Here is a 7500-nt window from a genome sequence, read left to right as displayed (position 1 = left end):
ATGATGATGATGAACACATGATGAACACATGATGATGATGATGAACACATGATGATGATGAACACATGATGATGATGAACACATGATGAACACATGATGATTACATGATGAACACATGATGATGATGATGATGATGAACACATGATGATGATGAACACATGATGATGATGATGATGAACACATGATGATGATGATGAACACATGATGATGATGATGATGATGAACACATGATGATGATGATGATGATGAACACATGATGATGATGATGATGATGAACACATGATGATGATGAACACATGATGAACACATGATGAACACATGATGATGATGATGATGATGAACACATGATGAACACATGATGATGATGAACACATGATGAACACATGATGAACACATGATGATTACATGATGAACACATGATGAACACATGATGATGATGAACACATGATGAACACATGATGAACACATGATGATTACATGATGAACACATGATGATTACATGATGATGATGAACACATGATGATTACATGATGATGATGATGATGATGAACACATGATGATGATGATGATGAACACATGATGATGATGATTACATGATGATGATGAACACATGATGAACACATGATGAACACATGATGATGATGAACACATGATGATGATGATGATGATGAACACATGATGAACACATAATGATGATGAACACATGATGAACACATGATGATGATGATGATGAACACATGATGAACACATGATGATTACATGATGATGATGAACACATGATGATGATGAACACATGATGATGAACACATGATGATGATGATGATGATGAACACATGATGAACACATGATGATGATGATGATGATGATGAACACATGATGATGATGAACACATGATGATGATGATGATGATGAACACATGATGAACACATGATGATGATGAACACATGATGATGATGAACACATGATGATGATGATGATGATGAACACATGATGAACACATGATGATGATGAACACATGATGAACACATGATGATGATGATTACATGATGATGATGAACACATGATGATGATGATGATGGTGAACACATGATGAACACATGACGATGATGATGATGAACACATGATGAACACATGATGATGATGATGATGATGAACACATGATGAACACATGATGAACACATGATGAACACATGATGATGATGATGAACACATGATGATGATGATGATGAACACATGATGATGATGAACACATGATGATGATGATGATGATGAACACATGATGAACACATGATGATGATGATGATGAACACATGATGATGATGAACACATGATGATGATGATGATGATGAACACATGATGAACACATGATGATGATGATGATGATGAACACATGATGATGATGATGATGAACACATGATGATGATGAACACATGATGATGATGATGATGAACACATGATGATGATGAACACATGATGAACACATGATGAACACATGATGATGATGAACACATGATGAACACATGATGAACACATGATGATGATGAACACATGATGATGATGAACACATGATGATGATGATGATGATGAACACATGATGATGATGATGAACACATGATGATGAACACATGATTATGATGATGAACGCATGATTACATGATGATGATGAACACATGATGATGATGAACACATGATGATGATGAACACATGATGATGATGATGAACACAAGATGATGATGAACACATGATGAGGATGATTACATGATGAACACAAGATGATGATGATTACATGATGAACACCAACATGTCTTGTCTGACTGTTTCTGTTAGGACCATCCCAGTTTAGGCCTGCTGGCCGAGAAGCTTCTAGAGAACCACATCTATTCTCTCTTTGCTGTGGAACAACTACAATATCAGTGGTATGAGGTAATCTCTCTAACACACACACACACACACACACACACACACACACACACACACACACACACACACACACACACAACTCTCTCACAATCATTAACATTGTCTCAAACTGAGATTCCCAGACTCTGTGTCCTTTTCTCTCTGGAATTAACATCAATTAATTTCAATTCAAGGGCTTTATTGACATGGGAAACATATGTTAACATTGCCAAAGCAAGTGGAGTAGATAATAAACAAAAGTGAAATAAACAGTAAAAATGAACTGTAACATTACCCTCACAGAAGTTCCAGAAGAATAAAGACATTACAAATGTCACATTATGTCTATATACACTGTTGTAACTCTATACACTGTTGTAACTCTATACGGTGTTGAACACAACACCTCTCCATCTCTAGGAGCTGGTCACGTTGCTACCAGGCTCCAGTGTTCTGTTCCAGGCTCCCAACCTCATAGACCTGGTAGTGGATGCATACAAGGTAACACACACACATGCGCACACACATGCGCACACACATGCCGCACACACACACACACACACACACACACACACACACACACACACACACACACACACACACACATGCACACACACACGCGCACACACACACACACACACACAGAGAAAAACGAAAAAACACTAGGGTATGGGGTAAGGGGGGGTATGGGGTGGGGAGGAGTAAGGGGGGTAAGGGGAGGTATGGGGTAAGGGAAGGGTGAGGGGTAAGGGGGTGAGGGTAAGGGGAGGTGAGGGTAGGGAAGGGTGAGGGGGTAAGGGGAGGTATGGGGTAAGGGGAGTAAGGGGAGGGTGAGGGTAAAGGGAGGTTAAGGGGTAAGGGGAGGGTGAGGGGTAAGGGGAGGGTATGGGGTAAGGGGAGGGTGAGGGTAAGGGAAGGGTGAGGGGTAAGGGGAGGGTGAGGGGTAAGGGGAGGGTATGGGGTAAGGGGGGGTGAGGGTAAGGGAAGGGTGAGGGGGTAAGGGAGGGTGAGGGTAAGGGGAGGGTTAAGGGGAGGGTAAGGGGGTAAGGGGAGGGTGAGGTAAGTTGAGGGTGAGGGTAAGTTGAGTGAGGGGTAAGAGGGAGGGTGAGGGGTAAGTGGAGGGTGAGGGGTAAGGGGAGAGTGAGGGTTTGGCCCAGTATATAATCTCTATCTCTACATAACAAACCATTGTTTGTTATAGGAATCTGTCGACTCCACAACTCTTCACATTCTGTACACATACACATCACACACACCCAGACCCACACACACATTGAATCCGCAACAGAGCTTGGCATTATTAAGGCTATCCCGTCTCCACGGTAACACAGTATAATCACCAATTAATAATAATACGCTATTTGTATTTGTAGCCCCACCTCATTTCCCCCCATCATCCCCTGTTGATCAGAGGACAGAAAAGCAATGGAGGCTTTCTGATGACAACCTGCTCTGTCTCTCCCTATCTCTCTCTATCTCTCTCTCTCTCTCTCTCTCTCTCTCTCTCTCTCTCTCTCTGTCTCTCTCTCTCTCTGTCTCTCTCTCTTTCTCTCTCTCTCTCTCTCTCTCTCTCTCTCTCTCTCTCTCTCTCTGTCTCTCTCTGTCTCTCTGTCTCTCTCTCTGTCTCTCTCTGTCTCTCTCTCTGTCTCTCTCTCTCTCTCTCTCTGTCTCTCTCTCTTTTTCTCTCTCTCTCTCTCTCTCTCTCTGTCTCTCTCTGTCTCTCTGTCTCTCTCTCTGTCTCTCTCTCTGTCTCTCTCTGTCTCTCTCTGTCTCTCTCTCTGTCTCTCTCTGTCTCTCTCTGTCTCTCTCTCTTTCTCTCTCTCTCTCTCTCTCTCTCTGTCTCTCTCTGTCTCTCTGTCTCTCTCTCTGTCTCTCTCTCTGTCTCTCTCTGTCTCTCTCTCTGTCTCTCTCTCTGTCTCTCTCTGTCTCTTTCTCTCTCTCTCTCTCTCTCTCTCTCTGTCTCTCTCTCTCTCTCTCTCTCTCTCTCTCTCTGTCTCTCTCTCTCTCTCTCTCTCTCTCTGTCTCTCTCTCTCTCTCTCTGTCTCTCTCTCTGTCTCTCTTTCTCTCTCTTTCTCTCTCTCTCTCTGTCTCTCTGTCTCTCTCTCTCTCGCTCTCTCTCTCTCTCTCTCTCTCTCTCTGTCTCTCTCTGTCTCCTCTAGAGGTTGTTGTCAGTTGTCCAGGTGTCTGTGTCAGTGGAGGACAGAGCGTTCAGTCGTTTTCTGGTCAGTGTCTCTCCTCTTTGTCCGGAAGGATCTGAATCCCACGACCACAGCTGTTCCAATGTCCAGCCCAACCAGACGGTACACACACGTACGCACACACAATCACACACAAAATCATGCACTCACTCACTCACACACACAAACGCACACACGAACACGCACACTCCCGCATGCAAGTGGATGTGTGTTTGTGTGTGCGTATGCGTGTGAGATTCTTATAGAGTATTTGGGAGTAATCTGATCTGGTAAGATTATGACTTGTCATGTGATCATGAACGTGTCATGTGATGATCAGCTGACCTGTTATTGTTAATGAAAAGCTTCACTAGGGGATATATTGTTTCAGTGGATACAATGATGCAGTCTTAGTGGTCACCTAGTCTTCCACTTTAGTGAGGATGTGTTGGCTATATTGATGAGTCCACCATTAATGTCTTGAGGTTGAATATCGGCTCTTCTCACTGTAACTCTAACTCTACCTCAACCTCTACCTCAACCTCTACCTCTACTCCTCTACCTCCACCTCGACCTCTACCTCAACCTCTACCTCAACCTCTACCTCAACCTCTACCTCTACACCTCTACCTCTACCTCAACCTCTACCTCTACACCTCTACCTCAACCTCAACCTCTAACTCTACCTCTACACCTCTACCTCAACCTCAACCTCTACCTCTATAACTCTACCTCAACCTCTACCTCAACCTGTAACTCTACCTCTAACTCTACCTGTAACTCTACCCCTACCCCTCTAACTCTACCTCAAACTCTACCTCTAACTCTACCTCTACCCCTCTAACTCTACCTCTACCTCTAATGCTACCTCTAACTCTACCTCTACCTCTAACTCTACCTCTACCCCTCTACCTCTACCCTCTAACTCTAACTCTACCTCTAATTCTACCTCTACCCCTCTACCTCTACCACTACCTCTAACTCTACCCCTCTACCTCTACCACTCCCTCCAACTCTACCCCTCTACCTCTAACTCTACTTCTACCTCTACCCCTCTCCCTCTACCTCTACCCCTCTACCTCTAACTCTACCTCTAACTCTAACTCTACCTCTAACTCTACCTCTACCTCTACCTCTACCCCTCTCCCTCTACCTCTACCTCTACCCCTCTAACTCTACCTCTAATTCTACCTCTACCCCTCTCCCTCTACCTCTACCCCTCTACCTCTACCGCTAACTCTCCCTCTACCTCTAACTCTACCTCTACCTCTACCCCTCTACCTCTACCTCTACCTCTAACTCTCCCTCTACCCCTCTACCCCTCTACTTCTAACTCTCACTCTAACTCTCCCTCTACCTCTACCTCTACGTCTACCCCTCTACCTCTCCCTCTAACTCTACCTCTAATTCTACCTCTACCACTACCCCTCTACCTCTACCGCTAACTCTCCCTCTACCTCTACCTCCAACTCTACTTCTAACTCTCCCTCTACCTCTAACTCTACCTCTACCTCTACCCCTCTACCTCTAACTCTACCTCTAACTCTCCCTCTACCCCTCTACCCCTCTACTTCTAACTCTACCTCTAACTCTACCCCTCTACCTCTCCCTCTAACTCTACCTCTAACTCTACCTCTAACTCTACCCCTCTACCTCTAACGCTACCTCTAACTCTACCTCTAACTCTACTTCTACCTCTACCCCTCTCCCTCTACCTCTACCCCTCTACCTCTAACTCTACCTCTACCCCTCTCCCTCTACCTCTACCCCTCTACCTCTAACTCTACCTCTAACTCTACCTCTACCTCTACCCCCTCTCCCTCTACCTCTACCTCTACCCCTCTAACTCTACCTCTAATTCTACCTCTACCCCTCTCCCTCTACCCCTCTACCTCTACCGCTAACTCTCCCTCTCCCTCTACCTCTACCTCTACCTCTAACTCTAACTCTCCCTCTACCCCTCTACCCCTCTACTTCTAACTCTCACTCTAACTCTACCTCTACCTCTACGTCTACCCCTCTACCTCTCCCTCTAACTCTAACTCTACCTCTAACTCTACCTCTACCTCTACCTCTACCTCTACCTCTAACTCTACCCCTCTGCCTCTACCTCTCCCTCCAACTCTACCCCTCTACCTCTACCTCTACCTCTACCCCTCTAACTCTACCTCTAACTCTACCTCTACCGCTAACTCTCCCTCTACCTCTACCTCTACCTCCAACTCTACTTCTAACTCTCCCTCTACCTCTAACTCTACCTCTACCCCTCTCCCTCTACCTCTACCCCTCTACCTCTAACTCTACCTCTACCTCTAACTCTACCTCTACCTCTCCCTTTACATCTACCCCTCTACCTCTACCTCTACCCCTCTACCTCGAACTCTACCTCTAACTCTCCCTCTACCACTCTACCCCTCTACCTCTAACTCTCACTCTAACTTTACCTCTAACTCTAACTCTACCTCTACCCCTCTACCCCTCTACCTCTACCTCTCCCTCTAACTCTACCCCTCTACAACTACCTCTAACTTTCGAGCCTCTACCTCTACCTCTACCTCTACCTACTACCCCTCTCACTCTACCTCTAACTCTAACTCTACCTCTAATTCTACCTCTACCTCCACCCCTCCACCTCTAACTCTACCTCTACCTCTAACTCTACCTATACCCCTCTCACTCTACCTCTCCCTCTACCTCTACCTCCAACTCTACTTCTAACTCTCCTCTACCTCTAACTCTACCTCTACCTCTGCCCCTCTACCTCTACCTCTAGCTCTCCCTCTACCCCTCTACTTCTAACTCTCACTCCCTAACTCTCCTCTACCCTCTACCTCTCGTCTACCCCTCTACTTCTCCCTCTACCTCTAACTCTAACTCTACCTCTAATTCTATCTCTACCTCTACCCCTCTCACTCTACCTCTAACTCTACCCCTCTACCTCTACCTCTACCTCTACCCCTATTACTCTACCTCTACCGCTAACTCTCCCTCTACCTCTACCTCCAACTCTACTTCTAACTCTCCCTCTACCTCTAACTCTACCTCTACCCCTCTCCCTCTACCTCTACCCCTCTACCTCTAACTCTAACTCTACCTCTACCTCTCCCTTTACATCTACCCCTCTACCTCTACCTCTACCCCTCTACCTCTAACTCTACCTCTAACTCTCCCTCTACCACTCTACCCCTCTAACTCTACCTCTAACTCTACCTCTAACTCTACCTCTAACTCTACCCCTCTACCTCTACCTCTCCCTCCAACTCTACCCCTCTACCTCTACCTCTACCCCTCTAACTCTACCTCTAACTCTACCTCTACCGCTAACTCTCCCTCTACCTCCAACTCTACTTCTAACTCTCCCTCTACCTCTAACTCTACCTCTACCCCTCTCCCTCTACCTCTACCCCTCTACCTCTAACTCTAA

At 45.5% G+C, this 7500-nt stretch overlaps 1 pseudogene; it reads left to right on the top strand.

Annotated features, from left to right (window-relative positions):
- Positions 1-7500, top strand: part of LOC135567519 (integrin beta-8-like) — a 57057-nt pseudogene that overhangs the window by 39459 nt on the left and 10098 nt on the right.

The sequence above is a fragment of the Oncorhynchus nerka genome, unplaced genomic scaffold (assembly GCF_034236695.1).
Source record: "Oncorhynchus nerka isolate Pitt River unplaced genomic scaffold, Oner_Uvic_2.0 unplaced_scaffold_1967, whole genome shotgun sequence".
Classification (NCBI taxonomy): domain Eukaryota; kingdom Metazoa; phylum Chordata; class Actinopteri; order Salmoniformes; family Salmonidae; genus Oncorhynchus; species Oncorhynchus nerka.
Note: the sequence above shows the minus strand (reverse complement) of the source record. Positions and strands in the feature narration are given on the sequence as shown.